This window comes from Podarcis pityusensis (genome assembly GCF_964106645.2).
Source record: "Podarcis pityusensis genome assembly, chromosome: 4".
Taxonomy (NCBI): domain Eukaryota; kingdom Metazoa; phylum Chordata; class Lepidosauria; order Squamata; family Lacertidae; genus Podarcis; species Podarcis pityusensis.
Genome location: NC_138027.1, coordinates 49091863 through 49115943, shown reverse-complemented (window position 1 = coordinate 49115943; position 24081 = coordinate 49091863). Strand labels below are relative to the sequence as shown.

The following is a 24081-nucleotide window of genomic DNA, read 5'->3' as shown; positions in this document are numbered from 1 at the left end:
CCCCTGCAATCAAGGGGGGGAAATCGCTTAATTTGATGTCAGAATTATAATCCTTTTCCAACGTCTTTCGAGGTTTCCGCTTACAAGTTCATTGCTTTACTCCATTTACAAAGAACGGAAGGCAGACTTCCTGTTTATGCCTCTCCGCTTCGGTGCCAAATTATTTCTTAGTTCCTTTGTTTCCGAAATTAGCCTACTCACGGATCGTTGTTTTGCAGCCAAATTGTCCCAGGAAAAAGGCAGTGCTCTCTGGTAACGGCTGTGCGGCTTCGCTCCACGGAAGAAGCAGCTGACTCACAGCACCGCGCCACTTCCCCGCTCCACTCCGGAACCCGTAGTCGGGCTCCTTTGCAAGTTGGGGGGGGCAAAAGGTGCCCACCGAGTCCCGTGGTCACAGGCTTCACCCGTCTGTGATTTTTGAAGGGTCCCTGCTTCGCCGTAGCGGTGCAGACCTGATTTCTGCAGAGCCGGTTCCCTCCAAGTCAGAGGGAATCCGCCATTACTGATGGCGCCACCCCGGAAGTCCGAAATATTTCTGTTTGTCATGCTTCTTCCAACATTCAGTTCCTCTCCTAACACTATGAGAGAGGAACAAAAAATGATCTCCATTCCCCTCTCATCATACATAATTTTATATACCATTAGGATGTCCTCAGAGACACCCCAGAGATGTTTGGGGGGAGTAGTTCAGCAAGCTGCAAGGCCGGGACTTAGGATAGGAACCTTTCCTATAGAGAATCTTTTAGTTAACATCCTCAAAGGTACCGTGCCTTATTTTTTCCATGTGTATTTTTCTTCTATATTTCAATTCTTTTCAGAGAACAAACGCTTCCCCGCATTTATTTATTCCCTTTTAACCTTTTCATTTTGTGATATTGCTTTGTTTATGGCTGATAAATTCTGGCCTTGGCTCTCTGGATTTCTTTTCCTTCTGTACTTCTTTCTTGACCTATATTCTCCTTTCTGTTTTGCTCACTATGTAATAGTATTTACTTCTTACACAGTAATACATATTTTTAAAGGAAGACTCAAAACAGCATTGTGCCTTTGACTTGATCAAAGCAGAGGCTATTTCAATGTGTACCACTTTGTGTCATAAGTAAATAAATAAAAATAGAATTCTTAGGTACCTAGTAAGTCTCTAAGCATTATGAGTGATTACAAAATCTTGATAAAAACTACCCTCAGACTATATTTCTCAATCCAATATATATTCTTCTCTACGTCTGTCACTTATCTCTATGCACACCTGAGTGATGGTTGGAAAAACTTAGACACGAAGCTCCCTATTAAATCAGTTATCAGACACCAAAAATTTCAATAACTATTGCTGGGGAAACAATATTGTACTCCTTTGTTAAACTGGATTTTTTTTAAGAATGTCAAAACATACTGGTTGCATATGTGCTCATGTTCAGAAATTTTACTGAAATAATCATAAGCTGGCACCTAAAGGTCAATAAGAAGGCAAATGAACCTTCCTAAATCCTACTACAGAAAAGGCCCTATCACAATACCCACCACATCTCAGATAGTGGAATAATATGAAACTTTGTAAGATTACCTAAATTCAAACACATGGATATGCCATATTCATATTTTATATTTTTGATATACACTTGGAGCATCTTGGTGTACACTTAAAATATATGAAGTGTAATGCTGACTAAACATTTTTTCAGGCAGTCCTGGGCCTTGGAAATAAGTCCCATCAAGGAGAAACCCAGAGAAAGCTACTCTGTTTTGAATTTTCCACCCCATAATTTGTTTGCCTAAATTTTGTCTTCCAGTATAATCTATAATGAGCGATTGACTTGATAAATTTGGGCACTGGTGTGACTATTTAACCATTTACACTACAACTTACTCTGTTTAAACTCATAAAGTACAATAGATCAACTTCTCTGAAGTGTTAGGGAGCATGTACTTTGCAATATTTTCTGGTGCTCTTCTCGTGCAATATTGTGCTCAATGAAATCAGCAAGTTGTGTAAATTATTAATTGTAAACATTAGCTGTTCCAGGCAACCAACAAACTGTATTTAAATAGTAATATTTGTAAACAAAGTGCTATGGACAATTATTTTGTGTTCCACAAATTGGGTCCTCCCTTAAAGACCCATATTGCGGTGAGACCTGGAAACTGACACCCAGTGTTGTGGGTGGGTACGATTGGTCAGCCACAACACCCGATTGGTAGGTCCCTCATAGCTGGGTGCAATTTGGCCAATGGGATGAATTCCAAATGGTTTGAGGGACCTATTTATACCCATGCATGTGACCCAGAGCTTCCTCTTTCAGCAAGTGTATTTGGAACACCTGCCCAACTCTCCCTACTTTTAGGGCTTTGTGCTTGACCTTGCTATGCTGTTGTGTGTCCTCTGTTGTTGGGACACGGGCACGGCAGGAATTTCCCCCACTTGGCTGATTGGCTGGTGCCATTTGGGTTTTGCCTGCTGTGTAGCAAATTGTCACAACTTGTAAGGTTGCGGATAGGCACTGGTTCATGTGATAGGGGTGGCAGAAAGCTCTCGCCATCCCTATGTGAAGGGTATTCCATTAAAGGAATCCAGGGACTCGATGGTTTGGTCAACTCCTGAGAGGTGGTTGTGCCTGTGCCTGAGTCCAGGGGGACATTTGGGTGGCGGAGATAGCTTGTTCTCGGCTTTCCGCTTATCCAAGTGTTTACCCTTGGCTGACCTATGCTGGAACCCTGGGTCAGCGCTACTTGCATGGCAGGGAGCTAGTCGAACCAGAGCCTATGCAACCAGTTGTGGCCTAAATTCTGTCAAAAACCAAAACCAAAATTTGAGTCAATGGTGAATTTATTTAGGGGGGAGGTTTCTGGGTCTGAACACACCATTTATGCAACAACTAAGAAAATGCCAGACTTTTTAATCAAGGCATGCACAAACATTTGGGATTCCTCTGATATCTTCCCAGGGACACATCCAGTGTTGAATTAACAAACAGCCCATGAAGTTTTTGTAATGCCGTTTAATTGGATATGCCAGAAATCCTTCTTCTGACTTTGCAGAATGTAAAGGAGGTATGGGGAAGCTTTAGCCCTCCTTCCGAACTACAACTCCCAACATCCCTGACCATTGGCCATACTTGCCAGAGCTGAAGGGAGTCATTTCCTGATTTGATTTTTAATTTTTTTTAATGTTATCCTTCAAAGGATGTAAAAGCCACTTATTGAAAACTAGTGAAATCCAGGAGAAGTTTAAGACTCATTAATTGCTTCCAGAAAAATCTGCCTGCATCCCCCCCCCAACCGCCACCACTGCACATAAGCCTAGGAAATTGTGGTAGATTTGTGCTCTTTCTTGTGGCTTTCATGGATCCCCGTGCCACAACCATTCATGACTAAATCTGCAGCAATACTCCATCATTCTGGCATACAGTTCTTTCCTGCCATTTTCAGTGGAGACTAATGGAGAAAAGAGCCACACACACATGCCCAAAGGATGGCAACATGTCTGATGGTATCTGCAGTTGGGTCATGCCACGCCTGCTGGTGTGAATGAAATTTAAAACAATATTGAGGTAGCCACAGTTACCGCAAGCAACAATTCCTACAGTGTTCTGGGAAAGACCTTGTAGCCATAGTCTTCCTATGACTATTACTAGTAGAATACACTGTCGTAAGTTACCCTCTAACCACAAGAAGAAGTAGATGTTATAAAGATTGTGGGATAAAGCATTATGGCAGTAGTGCCTACATCACTCCAGATGTACTGGAGGCACAAGCTATTAAGTTCTAACAAGATATATTACAGCTAAAACTTAAATAACAAATGCTGCATAGTAAGAAAAGCTAGTTTAGTCCCTAGGCTGTCTTCCCTTTTTGTTCTGGCAAGAGTGTTAAACTTCAGTATAGCCAGCATTAAAAATCTCACCAGTAATTTACGAACACCATAGAATAAACTTGCACGAAAGGAAAATGTAGGTTGTTAGGTGATGCTCTCATGGCAAGATATATTTAGTCAATTGACCAACCTGCCAAGGCTGGTTGTGAACTTGTCAATAGTGGGATTGTTGAAGACCAGAGGAGACAGCCTCATGTCAGGAAAGTGCAGAAACAATCAAATCAATAGCGCTACAGTTCTAGAATTGGCCCGAATGACTCACTGCAATTGCCTTCAAAGTGAAATTATTCTTGATTAACAAAAGCAAAATGCATCAGGCACTTCAGCCCTTTGAGAAGAAAACATTACTTCCAATAAGATTGCTCAATACCAACAGCCTTGCACTCATTAGCAACCCTTTCATAGTAAAAGCAATCCATGCAGGTGATGAATGAGCAAATAAAAGGCCTGGGAAAGCTGCATTCTTGTTTCAATTGCCTACGAAGGTGGTTGAAGCAGAATGCTTTTTGAAAAGAAAGAATAGAAATGTTCTCTGTCTTTTATTATTTTCTTTCAGCAAATGTGTTTGACATTGGGGTCTTTGTTTGTTTTTTAGATAATGAAAAGCTGAATACTAAAATACAGTATAAAATAAATACCAGCTAATTATTGTGCCTTAAAGATGGATAATATATCTCTTTATGCATGTCATTGTTTGCAATTTGCATACTTTAGCATCCAGACTGCTTCACAACACTTGTCCGTTTTCTTTTTCTCACAGCAAGTGTGATAATCCAGTATCCCCTTTTTTGTCTTGAAGTTTCTTTGCCATGGAGTTTTCTTCAAAAAGATAAATAAATGGAACCGGCTATCCTGGATGCTTGATTGACCTGCACTGCTACTTAGTTTTCCAGCATCTGGTGTAAAACTAGGCTTATCTCCCTACAATGAAATGCATGATCTGTCTTTGTCTATTATTTCAGAAGAATAAAAAGTAAACAAATAACTCACACATCTGCTTTCACTGCTTATCTGCAATGAGTCTGAGACTTCTCTGAGAAATGAGGTACATACAGTTCCTTGTGAGCTGATAGTTAAGATGAGGTTTAAGTACAGACTTCCTGTACAGTCAACATTTTTGGATAACACTGGTCAACAACAAATTTGTTGTCTGCGTTTTTTCAGTTGATTTAGGACAAATCTGATGCACTGAATCCAAAAATCACATTGGTTTTGGTCAATCAGGTCAAGTTTTTGAGCTATGGCCACATGTCTTTTTTTACGTTTTTGTTCACATGTACGCTTGTGTGGAGCATTTTAGAAGAAGTTGGTGGGGGTAAAATGCCATGTCGAATAATTGTTTTGATTGGAAATGATTATTTTAATGACAAGAAGCATTCAGGTCCGATAGTTCTGGGTGATTATGTTGAAAAGGGATCAGTTTGAAGTCATAAAACCTCGAAATCTTCCATAAATTGGTGCACAAGTTTCATAAGGCGTGCTTACCATGCTTATTTTGGTATTAAACTTGGTGACCAGGATAAAGCTTGGGCGCCACACATGGTGTGCAAGGCATGCACCGAGACTCTACATGGGTGGACCAATGGCAAGAGGAATCTGAACTTTGGAATTCCCATGGTTTGGAGGGAGCCGACAAACCATGTCACTGACTGCTACTTCTGCGCTGTTGATGTGACTGGGATCAACAGAAAGAACCGGAGCAGCCTCAAGTATCCTGATCTTCAATCAGCACATTGTCCTGTAGCTCATTGTGATGAAATTCCAGTGCCTATCTTCAGAGAACTTCCTGACATTAGTGACGAAGATGCCTCCAGTGTTGAAGGACATGAAGAAGAAGTGGTTCTTGAAGATGATGCTCCACATCCATTTTCTCAAAAGGAGTTGAATGATCTAGTTCGCGACCTCAGCTTGTCAAAGGCCTCTGCCGAACTGTTGGCATCCAGATTGAAGGAAAAAAACCTCCTCTCTGACAGTGCTCGCATCAGCTTCTTCCGCAACAGGCATCAAGAGTACCTCCGTTTTTTCTCGGAAGAGAAGGACTTGGTGTACTATGCAGATATTGCGCAGCTTCTGCTCAAGCTTGGAGTGCCACAGTAGGAACCCAAAGATTGGAGACTGTTCATTGACAGCAGCAAGCGATCACTGAAATGTGTTATGCTACACAACGGCAACCAGTTTGCCTCTATATACCCCTGGCTCACTCGAGTACACTGAAGGAGAACTATGAAGCGGTGAAGTATGTGCTGGAGAAAATTGGTTATGATCAGCACAAGTGGTTTATTTGTGTTGACCTGAAGATGGTGAACTTTTTGTTGGGCTTCACCAAGTACCCATGTTTTCTGTGCATGTGGGATAGTAGGGACCGTGCTCAGCATTACACGAAGGAGGACTGGCCTGTGTGGGAGGAATCGGTGCCTTGCAAAGAAAGGAACGTCATCAACAACCCTCTGGTGGACAGAGACAGAATACTCTTCCCACCGCTGCACATCAAGCTCGGCTTAATCAAGCAGTTCACCAAGGCTCTGGACAAGGGTGGTGACTGCTTCACTTACTTGTGCCAGGCTTTTCCAGGATTGACCATGGAGAAGTTGAAAGCTGGCATCTTTGACGGTCCTCAGATCCGTCAGCTCATCAGAGATCCAGAGTTCAGAAACTCAATGAACGAAGTGGAACTGGAAGTGTGGAAGGAATTTGTTCTGGTAGTGAAGAACTTTCTTGGCAACAATAAGGCCAGAAACTACGCAGAACTTGTCAACAACATGCTGACTGCTTTCAGAAACCTGGGCTGCAACATGAGCGTCAAGATGCACTACCTATTATCACATATGGACCGGTTTCCTGAGAACCTGGGTTCAATGAGTGATGAGCAGGAGGAGAGATTCCATCAGGACATGAAAGAGATGGAGACCAGGTATCAGGGTCGCTGGGACGCAGTAATGATGGCTGACTACTGTTGGACTCTGAAGAGAAACCTCCCTGCCGCTGAGCATTCCAGGACTTCCAAGAAACGGAAGTTCAAGCCCTGAAGTTTGAAAAATGGTGAAGCAACATGCAATTTACGTTTACTTACCTTTATCAATGCCCACCAATCAGTTTATAGTAATCAATGTTTCTATCAGGTAATCAATATATGTTGTTGGAAAAACATTTTTTTCTCTTAAAAACATATTTAGGATGATATGTGTTGACAAAAATCAGCTGATAATGCCACAAAAATGTAATCGATTTTGTCACAAGATCTGATTTTTTTTCAAATCAACATAGCACAAAAACCTGACCTGATGGAGAGAAACGGATGCCATTTCCTGATTCAGCAGTGAAAAAATACCCTAAATCAATTGTAGAAATCTAGACAACATTCAAAAAGTAAAAAATTGTTGCCCAGTGTAATGTATGTCTTTTCACCGCCCGCATAAAAAAACATTGCAATAATATGTGATGTCTGCTTTGTGTTACCTGACACATTTGCCATTGTGGTTTCAGCTAAAAATTTGGTTACATCTACCCAATCCTTTCTGATACTTTTAGGGAAAGACTCTCATAGTGACTCAAAAGTTGGCTGTACAAAGTCTTTTCAGGGATCTGGGCAGGTTTCATATATTCTTAGGGATGCCATTGTAATCTTTCAAGATGATTTCTGATGGGAATATTGTTTTGCTAGAGCAGATGAGTTCTAGCCCAATAGTAGAGAGCATTTGTTTTCTGACATAAGTATTGTAGCTCTGTGGGTGCATTGTTTCCTGGTGGAAATTAAATTGGATAGAACTAGACCCTCCCTATGTCCAGTTTTATCCAATTTAATTTCCATCAGGTGTCATGCTACATGCTGGTCAAAGAAAAAAGATATCAGTGGCTGAATGGGCAAACTCTTGTACATGACAGCCTGAGCCAAAAATATATGTAGTTGGATGTGCTACATCTTGATAGAGCTCAGAGAATTGTGGTCAGTGAGTTGCTATCAGCACCTTTACTGTAGTGATGAAAGTGACAAGGCATCTCAAACCCTTTATCAATGTTTTCTAAAGAATAAAGGGGATTATCCCTGAAAAAGTGGTCAGTTTCACTGGTTGTCCTTGCAACCTTTGAATGAAACTAAATCATGCACAGATAATGCATCTGCACATGTAAAATACCAATGTCCATGCAGTTACTGTAAAATGTGTAAATATTATTATTAAATAAATTTGCATGATGGCTGTTTTGGGATTTTCTTTTCTTTTTAAAAATTACACAGAACGTTGTTTATAAAAGCAAGGATCCCTGAGACAGTTGCTGGGCTTCCTATGGATTCTTGAAACCAGAACAGAAATTTGGAATTTTGGTTCAATCTCTTTCTCTCTTTCTTTCATTCTATTGTAGAATCAGTCAACTTAGTTGTCAGACTAGGTGGCTTAGTTATACACAGCTGTGCATCCTGGTTATAGAAAAGCTGTTCTCAGAGAGGCTCACCTAGCACAACCCTTGTTGTTGTTTTCAATGGTGGGTGAAGACCTTTGCCCACATCTTTAAAATAATTCTTTTCATCTATCACTTTAAAATAATTCATGTCATCAGGGCCTCTCAGTTTGAAAATCTGTGTTTTAATTTCTGGGTTGTGGTGAGTTTCAAGAAGTAAAAACCAGGACATCCCGAAAGTTGACACACCTCGAGCTGCTGCTGCTGCTGCTGCTGCTTCTTCTTCTTCTTCTTCTTCTTCTTCTTCTTCTTCTTCTTCTTCTTCTTCTTCTTCTGGTAAAACCTACAATAATTTTCTGATTTTTGAAGCTTTCAGGACATATGGCAGCCCTACCATAGTGACTCCAAGCCCAGAATCTAATTATGTGATCTGTGCCTCAATTGGTGCCATGTGTAGACATCCATGTATGGTTGTATGGGTGGTCAGGGCAGCATAAGGATATGAGGAAATATATTGAGAGATCAACTGTAGATCAACTTGTCTCTCTACAGTTCAGTTGTAACAACAGGCTAGCAGGAATGTTTTTCATCATAATCATAGTACTCTTGGCCAGTGGTTTAACAACAATTATGTTAAGAAAAAATAGTAACGGTGCACTGCAGTTTTGATTGCAGTGAATAGGATCATATTTGACTGTATTTTTGACATGCTGGTTGATTTCAAATATACTGTAAGCTGGGCTACAACAAAGTTGAGTCTGTTGGGTTTTTAATGTAAGATATTCAGGTTCATTCTGATGCATCATCTGTCTTCACTTGTGAAAAGACCTTAGAACTAATTTGTGGCAATGTCGGATGTGATGTATTAGGCTCTTCACTTGCGAAGATAAATGCCAGATCAGGCCTAAGTCATCATGTCTTGCTTCCACATATAAATCCAGACACAAAAGGAAGAAGGAAAGAAGAGTGAATAAGAGGCTATTCCCTAGAGGTTTGGTAAAGGGATACCATGCCTTTTGTTGCAGAAATTGGACAGACACTTTAATAAATCCTGTTTGTACATTCCTCTTTTGATATATCCCTCCAGGCAGATGCCATTAAAACACTCAGACCCTTCATTCAGACAACACATGGCTGCTGTGTTCTGTGGGTGCCACTGGTGATTGCTAAAAGCCCTCTCAAAATGCTAGAAGGCCTAGATGAGGAAATGAAGGAGTCATTTTTCAGATTTACAGAAGGACACTGTCCCCATTAAGAAATGAAGCTTGAACACCACTTAAGTGTATCTTCTGTCCTATTTCATGGCCTTTCATATATCACTCAGAGGGGGAAGACATCATGGTGAAGGCAGAAGAAAAAAGGGAAAGAAATAAACTAAAATAAACAGCCCAGATTCAGAATTAAAGGTTGTAGATCTCTTGGTGTTTCTTTTAATCATGAAAGTAGACACTTTTATAAAAATTAACAAATCAGGTGCCGTTGTTGTTTTTATTCTGATTCCTGGTTGCTGTGAAAATTTCAGTAATCAACAGTACACAATACCTGAAATTAAGTTAAGTCAATAGGGTGACAGCTTGAATTAGAATCAGCTCTGATACAGTATGCACAATTTACCAGAAAGTCAAATTGGGCACTGGTAGTGTCATTGCAATTTAAATTCTTATGAAACAATCTAACAGCTGGATATGTTTGAACTGTCAAAACACCTTCTTTATCAGTCTGCTTTCTGGTAAACAAAATATATGGGATGAATTTAATGTCATGCTATTACTATCATTCCATCAGTGCAAGCATCTTTACTGATCAGGTGGAATGGTCTCTCTGGGAGTTCTCTTGACCTCTCAGAGTTGATCTGGGATGAGCATGGCAAGTGCCATTGGAAGCCCCATTGCAACAGTAGGACTTATTGTGTTGGCTCCCGCTAACACAACTATTAAATTGAAATGGGCACTCTGTCTATAAGTATTGTTCCCCCTCTTTATTTCTTTCAAAATATTTTTTATTGAATTTAAGTATTTAGAAATACAGGAGTAACAGAAAGAAAAAAACCAAGAAATCAAAAATGTAAACCATAAAACATCACAGCCTGGGAAAACAGAGATACAATGCAGCTCCAGAGATTAATAAATTATTGACTGCAGCAAGCATTCATTTTACAAATAACGAAAGTATATAAAAATAAAAGTTTTTTTTTAATGAGTTCCATCATTATTAAAAGTGAATATCCTATAAAATATTAAATGAGCCAGACATTTGCATATACTGGTGAAACAGAATGAGCATGGGCCTCAATATTTGTATTAGAAATATTTTGTATTTCTATTAGAAATAAGATGCCATATAACAAAAAAGTGTCCATTTGAAACTTGTCCATTATTTTGGGTGAGATCTTTTCAAGGAGAGCAATTTGCCAAGTACTAGGATTTTGCAATTATTGAGATTGATAGGCCCCCAAGATTTGGCAATAGAGTCCCAGGCTACTAGTAAGAGGTTAGAGATAAGTTCTTTATTTTTCAATTCCCCTTCTGTTTCCATTTACAGGTTCAAAAGTACCAGGTGGAAAGATTGGGCAATAGTTTGGATATCAGAGAGATCTCAGTGAGCAGCTTTTTTCCACTGTGCTCATGAAAGACCTATGTGGCAAACATATCTTAATTGGGTTCCATGAAGCTCCTTCCTAAAGCACAGCTAAAGTTGAACACAATTTAATAGGAAAAGGGAATCAAGGCGCATCATTAAAGGCTATGCATTTGCTACAGAAACCAAGGCTGCATTCAGACAGGACTTCATTCCATCTTCCCAATGTTTCCTTAAGTGTTACTTTTTGTGTTTTATGTGATATTTTCACACAGCCTTAACCCACTTCTGGAAATCTAGTTGAAGCCCACAGACATTTGGTGCTCATTTGGTGCAGACATTTGGTGCTCATTTCTTCGACCCGGGTGGGGTCGGGTGGCGATATTTCTATTATGCTTAATGTATGTAGGGTTTGGTGTCAGCGTTGCTTGTGCTGTTCACTTGTGTTTCTTTGGTGGTGAGAGAGGTTGGGGTTGGCCTAGGGTGTGGTTGTTTGTTTGTGATTGGCTGTGGTGATATTTCTTTTCATGTGTGAGTGGGGTGGGTGGGTGTTTTGGATCAGGTTAGCCATATTGATTTGTATGCTGTTGGTGGATTATTGTCATTGTCTTGTTGGGCTGTGTATGTGATAAAGGAGAGCCATAAAAGCATCTTCCTCTGTTTGTTCCCATGTCAGTTTCAGTTTATTGGTTAATTTTTCTAGTAGGGCTGTTTCCCATACTATTTGGCACCATTGGTCCATGCTTACTCCTGACAGGTCTCTCCAGTGTCTGGTTATGGTGTTTCTGGCTGCTGAAAGTAGGTGGGTTATGAGTTCTTTGTGGTGTAAATGGGCATTGTTGTATTTTCCCACAGTTTTCATGATCATACCACCGCTGCTCACAATATGAAATTTGGTGCAGTATTGTGACATACAGTTCTTTACCACCATTTAAAATTCAGCATGACTTGGATGCATAAAAGTACCCTAACACAACAGAAACTGCAGCATAAAAGGAACTTGTGTTATAACCAGTGAATTAATGCTATAGATGCCACATCTGAATGTAGCCTAAATTAAATGATCTTAGTTCCTCTTAGGACTAGTCATGATGAACTTCTCCCACTGATTTCGGTACAACTGGATTCAACTCAATTCCTGCTATCATGGTTTGAATCAAAATATCCATTGTGCAGAGGCATAAGCACATCCCCTCATTTACAGAGAGTTCCTGTTTGCACAGCTACTCAGCTGGCTGAAGTCCTTCATGCATCCAGAAAGCCTGCTCCAGATTCTCATGTGACCTTCCTGAGCAGTGCAAGATGTTGTGGGTGGTAGAGCTACAATAAGAGAGGAAAAGATGACTACCCTTTTTCTCATGTAAGCAGATCTTAAGATACAAGTCAATATGTCTTTTTTGACATTTAAGATTAGCTGGAGCAGATCGCTATCCAATTTAACAGGGGTGTGCGATGGATTCAGATGAACGCCATGGTGAAGTGAGATGACTTGTTTAGCCTTGGTTATGGGGAAATGTGGTTTAAAGATAAGATAAAACTTTATTCGCATTAGCCAATGGCCATAGCAACAGTATAACATTACAGTATATGCAGAAAGGAAATTTGATATAAGAGCACAATTTAAAGTCCCGAATCAGCCATCAGTTAGTGGCCCTTATTCTGATTGCCCCTGCTATGATGATCTCATTCCACAGGTCTTTGTAGAGAGTACAAGACAGGAGGATGTGTGCCGCTGTTTTAGTGCTACCATCTCCACAGGGGCAAAGACCTTTCTCAAGGGGGATATTTTGGAATCAACCCTCAGGTGCTGCAGATGGCAAAACATCCAGTCTTGCAAGTGTAAAAGCACGTCTGTATTTTGGGATAATAAGTTTGTGCAGATACGGGGCCAGAGAATCAAAATGGAGAGGTGGAAAATGAACATACCAAGCACAGAATTTCTTTATAGTGGAACGTGGTCTAAATGTGACATCCTGAGTCAAAGTGAAGACCTCCCATAGTGTCTTATGGCACTCAATTGATGGAATGAAAAACAAAAAGTTTAGAAACACTGAAGCCGAACTATTACCTAACATGCTAGTTGCTATTAAGATGTGACCTTGTGCTGTTCCCATTGCTTTTCATACCAAAAAGCAAAATAGGCACCTAACACTCCTTTCAGGATAATGTAGAGTTTCATTTTGATATATGCCTATTGAAAATTTGGAAAAACCAACTACAATATATCATAGGCTATTGTATGGTGCCGCTTTTTACTGGCCCTATCAAGTTAAGTGGAATGAACAAATACTTGGAATTAATACATATGCTGGCGTTTCCTAAATTGCAGAGGAAGCAATGGTGGCAATTTATAGAATGAACATAAATCTTAAAGAGCTGGAAACAGCTGAGTATGGCACCCAGTGTAGCAGCAAACTGGCAACTGTTCTAGGGTAAAGTTGATACACAGCAGTTTCTCTTCCATTTAAACTATTCCTGTAGATACGGTACTGTTTACTATCCAGCCACAGCACAGTCTGGTTGGGGACATGTTTGTGGGCACAGTCAGAAGAAGGGCATGGTGTTACACGGTGTGCCAGTTATGGAGGGTGACAAACACTGGACTTTGTGGAGCCTTCTAGCCCTGGCAGTTCCATTGGGGGTTCCCAGCTGATGCTTCACACCACTCTTCTGCATCCAGCTACTCCACGACAACAGCTGAGATATTTATACTTTAGGAGACCCCTCCCAATTTTTCTGATTGCAAATTGTTTTTAACAGCTTTTAGTACTGTGCTTTTATATTCTTATAGCCAGCCCTGGAAATTTATGACAAAGGGGAAGGAAGGAAGTGCTTTCATCCTTCCCCCAATCCATGCACGCACACACACACACCTGAAAGTAAATGTGCACTTATTAATTAATTAATGGAAATGTGCCATTGGTGACCTAGCAAATCATGACATTTGTGGAAACTGCAAATTGAACTGCTATGTAACCACTATCAAAATTATTTCCTCTGCATCTTTGATGATATTCCTGCAGAGCAATTGCACTTTAAAGTTCTGCAGTGGGTATGCATGAATAGAAAATGCTCAATGTCAATTTGCATTGAAATCACCATTAGGAAAATAATAAGCACTTAGGACGTTGCATGCTAAAAATGCAAAGTCAATTAATGTAGTTAGTATCATCTTATTTACCAATGTAATTTCTGAAAAATACACTTGTTTTGCATTGTATTTATGACCACAATACTGTACTGACATTTAAAGGTAGTCTAAGGAATATAAGCTAATTATTTTGCATTGGAAAATGTCAGCAGCCTAATGACAACTGCTGTATGACACAACCAACAGCTCGACACAGTGTGGGTCTCATCATGGTTCATGTTTTTCCCCCCATGAACACTAAAACAAATGAATACATTTCAATATTACTAGACCTCATTAATTAGTGGTGGAAAATCTATACAACAGTTTGCATCAGTTCACATAAAACTATTTCTTATTACCAGAACAATTTGAATTTATGATTGAGTGAAAGCATAATTAGAAAGCTGAAAGTTCTTCCTCATCTCAGCAAGTTAAGGTTAAAGTTGATCAGATTCATACATCACTTTCCAATAAACAGACCCAAAGCAATTTGCAAACAAGTAAAAAATACAATAACAACATCAGACAAAGTAAATAATATTAAAAATGAGTTTAACTGTATGCTATTACTGGTACTGCCCAAATATCTGGGAAAACACAATAGTTTCTCCTTGGCATCAAAGTGATGAGAAAGTTGGTGGGCTTCTACAGAATATTTCTCCTCCCTAAGCCCTGCAGGCCCACCCTTTCTTCCCCAGCCCCACAGTGTGGAAGGCCATCTCCTGCCTCAAAGTGTTCCTGGAGATCAGCTATTTCATAACATCACATTCTTCCACTGAAGCAGTGGAAATGGCCACTGGCTTGCACTTGGAGCACCCCTCCTATTTTCATGTTTTTCCAAAAAAACTGTTTTAAAAAATTAAAAGAGGAAGATAAACATCTGCTGCTGAATCATAAGCTTCTGTTGGCCTACCAGTATCTTGAACATTTCATGGTGGCATTGCTCATGGTCACATTTTGCCCTTCATCACATTTTGCCCTTCAGTGGAGCTGCCTCCAAAATCTGTTCCTTGTGCTTCTGCATCTTGGCTAGAATGGAGTGGTTCTGTGATGTACGTACAGTGAATATAGATGGCCATTTGGTATCACCATCATGAACTTCAAAAACTGGGTTCGGCAAGGCCGTGGTCTGGGAAACCATCACCTGCACCTATGGTTAAGATCTCACCTAACTCATATACAGAATGTATGAAATCTAGGAAGCAGATGGAGAAAATATAGCCCACAACAGACAATGTGATCAATAGATTTGGCTCTTAATCTGAGACATTCAAATTTTCATCTAAATAGGTGCCATATGACCAAGCATTATGCAAGATGTGACCTCTTCCCACCTCTCACTATATCCATCTGCAATCAGACAAGTTCTAGCAGTAAGATGTATAATTTCTGAGCAGTATGCTTCAATGCTCCCTTCATTGCATCCAATTTATAGTGCAATGAACTCTGTGCTATATTACAGGGATGGAAATGTACTCCAGAAAGAATCCTCATGTATTAAAGAATCTTTAGGGGACGGAAGGTGATCATGGCTGATATTAATGCAGGCTGAAAGCCGGGGGGGGGGGGAACCATCCTGCATAGAGTTTCAGACTATTATTACATATGTTACTTTTACCACAGGGCAAAACTATGCAAAAACGATCGTATGGCAGTAATTTTTGTAGCCTGGAGTGGGGCCCAGGAGAGCACTAGCCGTAGTTTGATACAAAATCAGTAATTCTCAGCATGAAGAAAATCTAGGCTCTTAATTTCACCCAGGTGATTTGAAACTTCATCTACAAAAATTGGAATAATAGATCTTTCCTATTCATTCAGATGAGGATGAAATATGCTAAAGAGGTTGAGGTATTTAAGCTACTACACCCATAGGTCCAATATAATTGCAGTAGGTAAACAGCCCCATGATTCAGGAACAGAAGAAATTCATTCCAATTGAACTCTTCCATTCCCTTCTATGACACAACCAGAAACAGTTTTGATGCGTAGCATGTTTTCTAATGAAAATCTGAGCAAATGGTATTAGAGTACAGTCACAAAGATGATCCAGATTTTTTTTCCGGCTGCATTAATACTAATTGTGCTTTTTGATTAAAATGATCAAAAGGCACAATTTGAGACATTTGCAAGATTATAAAATCCATTAATGCTAATGAAATTTATGAGCATTCATTAAGCGAAAGAATAGACTGCAGTGTATGTCAAAGAGAACAAAAAGTCTGATTATACTGGAATGCTAAAAAAAAAATGCTGGGTGAACATTTTATACTACTGGTGAATTTTTGTCCTGTTGTATCAATGCCAGTATGCTGTGATTTTCCTACACATTTATTGTAGACAGCTGCCCAAAGATTGGCAATTAAAGAGATTACAGAAGTACAGTGGTGCCCCGCAAGACGAATGCCTCGCAAGACGAAAAACTCACTAGACGAAAGGGGTTTGCGTTTTTTGAGTCGTTCCGCAAGACGAATTTCCCTATGGGCTTGCTTCGCAAGACGAAATGTCTTGCGAGTTCTTGCGAGTTTGTTTCCTTTTTCTTAAAGCCGCTAAGCCGCTAAGCCTTTAATAGCCGCTAAGCCGCTAATAGCCGTGCTTCGCAAGACGAAAAAAGCGCAAGACGAAGAGACTTGCGGAACGGATTAATTTCGTCTTGCGAGGCACCACTGTATAGTGTTCATATCAAGGGAAGTAATAGTATCACTCTATTATGCCGTGGTCAGACCACACCTGGAGTACTGTATCCAGTTAGGGTGCTACAATTTAAGGATATTGACAAGCTGGAACGTGTGTAGAGGAGGGTGACTAAGAAGATCAAGGGTCTGGAAACAAAGACTTATGAAGAACAGTTGAGAGAGTTTAGCCAGGAAAAGAGGATACTGAGAGGAGATATGATAGCCACCTTCAAATATCTAAAGCATTGCCATCTAGAAGATGACGCTAGTTTCACACAGCACGGTGTATGACTATGCAGGTTACATATGAAATATTGCATTCAAGTAGCACAAAGAATACTACAAATGCAAGCCAAAATTAAAAGTGGCTGGGCCCACCTTTTTAGTTTCTACAACACTACATAGTGTCCTCCAGGTGTTGTGTAACTCCTGTCATCCCCAGCTAGCTTGACCAATGTCCAAGTATGATGAGATCTGTAATGCAAAACATCTGGAGGACTGCCAGGCTAGTAAGGCTGCTCTATGTAGCGCTCTGCACCTCACATGAGCCAAATACACTAGGAGAGAAAGTGGCCAAGTACATGGGTGAAACCACCCCTACTGAACACAGCTTCCACAGTCATATCACTGGTCTAAGCTAAAATGGAGCTGATAATGGCTGCCTTTGGACAACAGCCTTCCTTAGCAAGTGTAATAGCTAAATGGAAGCATATGAGTCTGGAGGATTGAAGGTGCCTTAGCTTAAGATGTACTAGCTTGCTTGGGGCTTTGGTGCTACAGTTACTAAAATGTACTGTGCTGCCTCTGCTGATCCTGTCAATCCCTTTGCACTAGTAGAAATCAGCACAGGGTTCAGAACAGTCTCTCTGTGTCTTGAAAGTGTCAGGCATACCAATTTAGTGCCTCTGGCATTCAGAAAGCCATTTCCTGAAATACCCTTAGACACCTTGTGTGTGAGTGAATGTACAGTGGTGCCTCGCAAGACGAAATTAATCCGTTCCGCGAGTGTCTTCATCTAGCGGTTTTTTCGTCTTGCGAAGCAACCCTATTAGCGGCTTAACAGATTAGCGCTATTAGCGGTTTAGCGGCTATTAAAGGCTTATCGGCTTAGCTGCTAAAAGGCTATTAAAGGCTTAGCGGCTTAGATAAAGGGGGGGGGGGAAGCGGAAAAAAAATCTCAAGACTCGCAAGACATTTTCGTCTTGCAAAGCAAGCCCATAGGGAAATTCGTCCTACGAAGCAACTAAAAAACGGAAAACCCTTTCGTCTAGCGGGTTTTCCGTCTTGCAAGGCATTCGTCTTGCGGGGCACCACTGTAGCAGTTTTAATGGGTTTGGCTCATTCTTGTCTGTTGTGTATCCAACAAAGTGTATGACTAGGGCTCTGCATAGGCAAAAAAATGATCATCTACTCAGTTTGGTCCATTGCGGCTAAACAACTCAGAGTCTTGTGGCACCTTATAGACTAAACATTGCATTATGGCATAAATGTTAAGAGCTTAGAGTCCACTTCATCAGATGCATGAAGTAGCAGTTGACATAGCGAAACACTAACCCGTGTTCTCTTTTTTTTAAAATGATATTTATTAAGGTTTCAAAAAAAAAAAAGATTACATAGATAAGAAGAACAGAGAAAAAAAGAAAGAAAGAAAAAAAGAAAAAATACAAAATACAGAAAAAAGATAAAAAACACTTAAAAACAAATCGATCTTTTCATGCCTTACATTTCATTTCCTTGCTTCCCTGACCTCCTCACACCTCCCTTTTTTGTATTCCAGTTCAATCAGTTAATTCAGCAATTCCTTTCCCTCTTTGTTTTTGTCTTAATCCTTTAACTTAATATATTATAACTTTAGGTTCTCACCTGTTAACAATCCGTTTTTACATACACCTTTATAACATTGCTGCTAACACCACTTAACTTCATTCTGACATCATTCTAACATTCATTAATTTTGCAATATTTCTGTAAATAGTCTTTAAATTTCTTCCAATCTTCTTCCACCGACTCTTCTCCCTTGTCTCGGATTCTGCCAGTCATTTCCGCCAATTCCATATAGTCCATCACCTTCATCTGCCATTCTTCCAGAGTGGGTAAATCTTGTGTCTTCCAATACTTTGCAATAAGTATTCTTGCTGCTGTTGTGGCATACATAAAGAAAGTTCTGTCCTTCTTTGGCACCAATTGGTCGACCATGCCCAGGAGAAAGGCCTCTGGTTTCTTCAGGAAGGTATATTTATATACTTTTTTCATTTCGTTATAAATCATCTCCCAGAAAGCCTTAATCCTTGGGCATGTCCACCAAAGGTGAAAGAATGTACCTTCAGTTTCTTTACATTTCCAACATTTATTATCGGGCAAGTGATAGATTTTTGCAAGCTTGACTGGTGTCATGTACCACCTGTATATCATTTTCATAATATTCTCTCTTAAGGCATTACATGCCGTAAACTTCATACCTGTGGTCCATAACTGTTCCCAGTCAGCCATCATTATATTATGTCCAACATCTTGTGCCCATTTAATCATAGCAGATTTCACCGCACTAGCCCGTGTTCTCAACTGCATATGACAGGAGTGCCAACTTGAATAAATTATTGTGGGGGCCCGGGTAAGCCCTGCCCCACATAATCAATCACATGACACAGTGCACACACCCCATTTGAATGGGAATACCCATCAACTTTGTGAGGGCCAGCCCCCTCAAATATTTTATTGTGGTGGCCAAAGCCCTCACGGCCTCTAGGAGTTGGCTCCTATGGCATATTATCACAGCACTCAATTCCTGAAATTTGAAGCCATATGTGTTTAACATAATTTTATTAAGAGTGGAGGAACCTATCATCCAAATGCTACTGGGGCAGTGCAGGGGAAAAAGCCCCCAAAACTGCTCTGGTGCAATATTCTGGTGCAATCCTGGGTGTAAGACCAATGGAAAACAATGGGATTTACCCCTGAAAAGACATGTTAAAGGTTTGCACTGTAACTGACCCAGAATATTATGGCATAGCAATGAGCTCCCATTGCTTAGAAAATATACCTTTTGGAAATTATGTTGGACAGCAACAAATTATTTAATACGATTTATCTAACTAATATAGAAGTTATATGCTACTGAATATGTCTATTTTGCAATTTAAATTAGAACTGAACTGAAATTTCTCAAGACAACATTGTAATTTTTTCCAAATATTCACTAGCATTTTTGGGGTGGTGACTGCCTCCTTCCCACCACTGCCAGGGCTCTATAATGATGCTAAGTCCAAACCACTGTAAATGGTACGCACACAGACACACACATCCTGGGGGGGGGGGGAGAAATAAATTGTATTGCTCCTAATGCTGAGTTCCATCCCTGAGAAACTCTTGAATTTCTCTCATGCCTTGAAAAATTCAGTGAAATAGTCATCCCAATTTCTGAACCCCATAAATAGAGTTGAGAATGTCAAGAAGTCTTTTGCACATAGCTCCATTTCTAGTATTAAAGTGATCCATGTTGCATTAAAACCACAATATTTAATGTTTCAGGAAAATATCAGCATATCTCCATGCAACAAATGCATTGAAATTACTTTCAATTTACAGCAGTGTTTCTAGCCTGACATACAGTAAGTACCATTAAAGAGTATTTAATCTTTTTGTATGTACAGTAATTACAATTATAATAATTTACTGGGAGATCTATTACTGTTTACTTACCCAACAATCTCTGTGGCATTGTAACCATTAACCTTTCCGTCACAGATAGAACCAGAAACTGTAACTGTGCTAATTATTTGCCTTCAAAACACAAAGTTCCTCTCTTCCATTCTCTGGTGGTTTTAAATTCTATTAAAAAAAAATTCCCACAGTAATGATAAAGTAGCTAACATAAACTTACACATTAGTCAAGGGACTCAGAATTGCCATCCAACGCATCCCTTCCACTGAGTACATAGAAATTCAGTCTATAAATTCTGGAAGGAAAAATTCCTGACAATGCATCATCAAGTGTATTTTTGTATTATATCAAGTCCTGACAGAATCGAAAGTTGCTAATCCATATTACAGAGGTCTTATGTGTTGCTGCAATATCAGGTATTACATTATTTATTTATTGTTTAATCTTATCACATAAAAATACATCAGTTGCCCGACATTATAGAAAAGTGAGCTATTTCACCCCACCTTTCTTCTATAATGGAACGGCAGCCAACACAGAGAAGATTCTCAAGTGGACTCCTGTCCAAACACTGACCAGACTCAGACCTACTTAGATTTATAGCAAGTTTGCTGTGTTATGTGTCTTCAGACCCATACCACATGACTATGCATGTGAAAGAACACTTCAGAGTTAGAATGTGTCAATAATAATAATAATAATAATAATAATAATAAATTTTATTTATATCCCGCCCTCCCCAGCCGAAGCCGGGCTCAGGGTAGCTAACAACAATCAAATAATCCAACATTGTAAAAACATTTCATTATAAAAATTAATTAAAATCAAATTGATGGCAACCATTAAGCAAAATTCTGTGCAGATTGCCAGAGGAGAGAGTCAGGCTGCGCCCTGACCGAAGGCCTGGTGGAACAACTCTGTCTTGCAGGCCCTGTCAGTGCTCAATGATACATTTCCTCTTCCATCAGATCCCCGAGGGCTGAGCTTGGGCTTCTCACTGTCAGTTGTGGAAGGTAGGTTTTATTTCCATTATAAGCAGGGGTGCCAACTTGAATAAAATATGGGGGGGGGCAAGCCAGCCCTTCCCCACATAATTGATAATATGACACGGCACACCCACCCTATTTGAATGGCAATGCCCATCAATTTTGTGGGGGCCTGGTCCCTTCAAATCTTTTATTGGGGGTGGCTGAAGGGACCTTGGCCCCTAGGAGTTGGCTTCTATAATTATAACATTGTGGAACATTCAGCATTTTACTCCTGCCCCCTTTGGCAGCCATTCATTTATACAGGATAATATGAAAGGGTGCCCTCAGGGATATTATTGAGTTATGTTTTTCACATAGGGAGAGAGAAACACTTTTGCTCCACGCTAGCCGTGCCCCAGGTTGTGATGAAGCTACCCAGGGGGCCTACATTGCTGATCTTAACACCCAGGAGGCTCTGTAGGGAAGGAGACAGTGTTTCAGATATTTGGGACCCAAGTGGCTTGCAGAAACCAGACTGCTTCATGGAGCATCTTCAGTACCTAAGTTGCTGTTGCTGTTGCTGTTGTTGTTTCTTCTAGCAGCAAAGTATAACATTTGTATTGGATCTGGAAAACTACAATGAGCCAGTGCAAAAAAAAATAAAATGACAGCCTGCCAGCGCAGGAGGAATTATGTGCTATTTTATCGCAAGCCCCAAAGGTTTTAGCAGATGGAAGAAAAGATCACTTAAGTGTCAGGCAGTTATTGGTATGCATATACAATTAGAAAACAAACAAAACAATTGCAACCATAAAATAAGAATAATTTTAATCATTACATACCATGAATTCCTATCATTCAGAAGATCTGAAAGCAAAGAAAGGGCAGAAATCTATTTTTTTTTTTGCAAATTCTAGTCAAATAACAACAATTTCATTTCTAAATCGCATCCCACAAGGCATCCAATAGCAATTTACAGTATAATTGCCTCTTAAATAAAATCTCTGGTTATATTAAGTCGTCAAGTTTCATTTCAATACTCCTAAGATTTTCTTATATTTATGGAAGATAAAGCTATCACTGGGTTCTAGCTATGATAACTATGTTCTTTCTTCACTGTCACAGACAGTATGCTTCTGAATGCCAGTTGCCAGAAACTGAAGGAGGGGAGAAGGAAGTTGTCCCCAGGTCCAGCTTCTGGACTTGCCATCTGCTTGGTGACGGTATAAAAGAAAGATGGCTGAGATGGACTTTTGGCCTGTTCCAGTAGGTCTTTAGTCATGTTGTTATGTTAAAACAAAAAAATCAGCATGTTGGTCGTTGTAGACCTCTTTTAGAACTTCATGAGGGGAAAGGGATATGAATGGAAAGCCCACAAGGAAAGGACAAGAATTATTGGCTATATTGGAGCAAACCATTAACAATTGTTAGACCTCAGTAAAGAGTTCAGGCATGATTAAACACACATTTGTCTCCGAGAGCCCAGCATACAGTGGGACTTGTTTGAAATGAATCATTAAGTACAGTACTAAGAAGTTGATTTATTCCATGTGACAGAACCTTGCTGTACACAGTGACTGGCCTCGCACATGAGATCACACTTGAAGACTTTCGTTTTCTTGCCCTCAGTGCAATCATAAAGCAGAAAGAAAGAAATAACTTGTGGCTTTAATGCACCATGCACATTCATTGCATGTGAACTTGTTTAATGCAGCAGGGACCAAAGAGGTTTCGTGGTTATGAAGAATGGCAAGATGTGTGTACAAATCAGAGCGAGCATATGGATGAAAAGAATTCCAAGAACTGAAAGGCTGCACAGAATACTAATATAAAGTTACCTTTTCATTTCTACAATTCATGAAAGTGCAGGGAATGTGAGCAGCCTTTCTTTGGTCAGTCTTTACTCTATCCCTGAGTTTCAATGTTGTGATTTTTTTAATGACATTCTGAAATGTTCAAATGTTATTAAGGTTGTGATTAAAAAGGGTGTGTTGCAATAGCCTTTGTTCCATTAAGCATGAAGTGTGTATAACTGAATGAAATACAACAGTTTTCAAAATGTATTAAAATTGAGATCTTTACTGCATTATAATTACCTGCCTGATTTCATTGATGATTTGGTTGTTGTTCTAAACTCTTTCACTGGAGATAAGCTATGTCCTATATCATGGATAGGCAAACTAAGGCCTGGGTGCTGGATCCGGTCCAATCACCTGCTAAATCTGGCCTACGGACAGTCCGGGAATCAGCCTGTTTTTACATGAGTAGAATGTGTCCTTTTATTTTAAGAAATGCATCTCTGGGTTATTTTGTTGGTTTCTGCTTTCCTTCACTGTGCAGCGAAAGGGCTTGTCACGAGACAGGTGTTTACATTCCACAGTCTGTACTGTTGGAGTTTTCTCACGGGAAAGGGAGACTGGATGTGACGTACACTGGTTTCCTGTTTTTCACTGTGTGTTTCTCTCCGAGCTGTCGAGGAGAGAGGATGCATTTTCTGCTCCGGCAGAGGCAAGATGTCTTTCTGTAATATACCAGCTTTGAACTGTAAATAAAGCAATATAGAGTATGCAGCACGTACTCCTCATCCTTCCGCTGGGCACGAGACTCTGCTTTAAATCAACACGTGGTTATGGGCCCAGAAGTCGAATCGGAGTGCCGGCAAAGGATCGGAATGCAGAGGGACAGATCGGAACGGAATCTGCTCTGCGCGTAAAAGTGATTGATGAGGTATGTGCTACTGCTCCGGGCAGCCTGCCAGCTTCTAGTTAATGGCTTTATGGCTGGACTTTGAACTTTTAAAGCCG

General features: G+C 40.0%; 1 long non-coding RNA gene across 1 annotated transcript in view; it reads left to right on the top strand.

Moving 5' to 3' along the window:
- LOC308476213 overlaps positions 1–23848 on the top strand; it is a 57602-nt gene extending 33754 nt beyond the window's left edge. Inside the window, exon 2 of the long non-coding RNA XR_013985804.1 lies at positions 23658–23848. This is a non-coding gene — a long non-coding RNA (uncharacterized lncRNA). The remainder of the gene's footprint in view (positions 1–23657) is intronic.
- Positions 23849–24081: the final 233 nt, after the last annotated feature.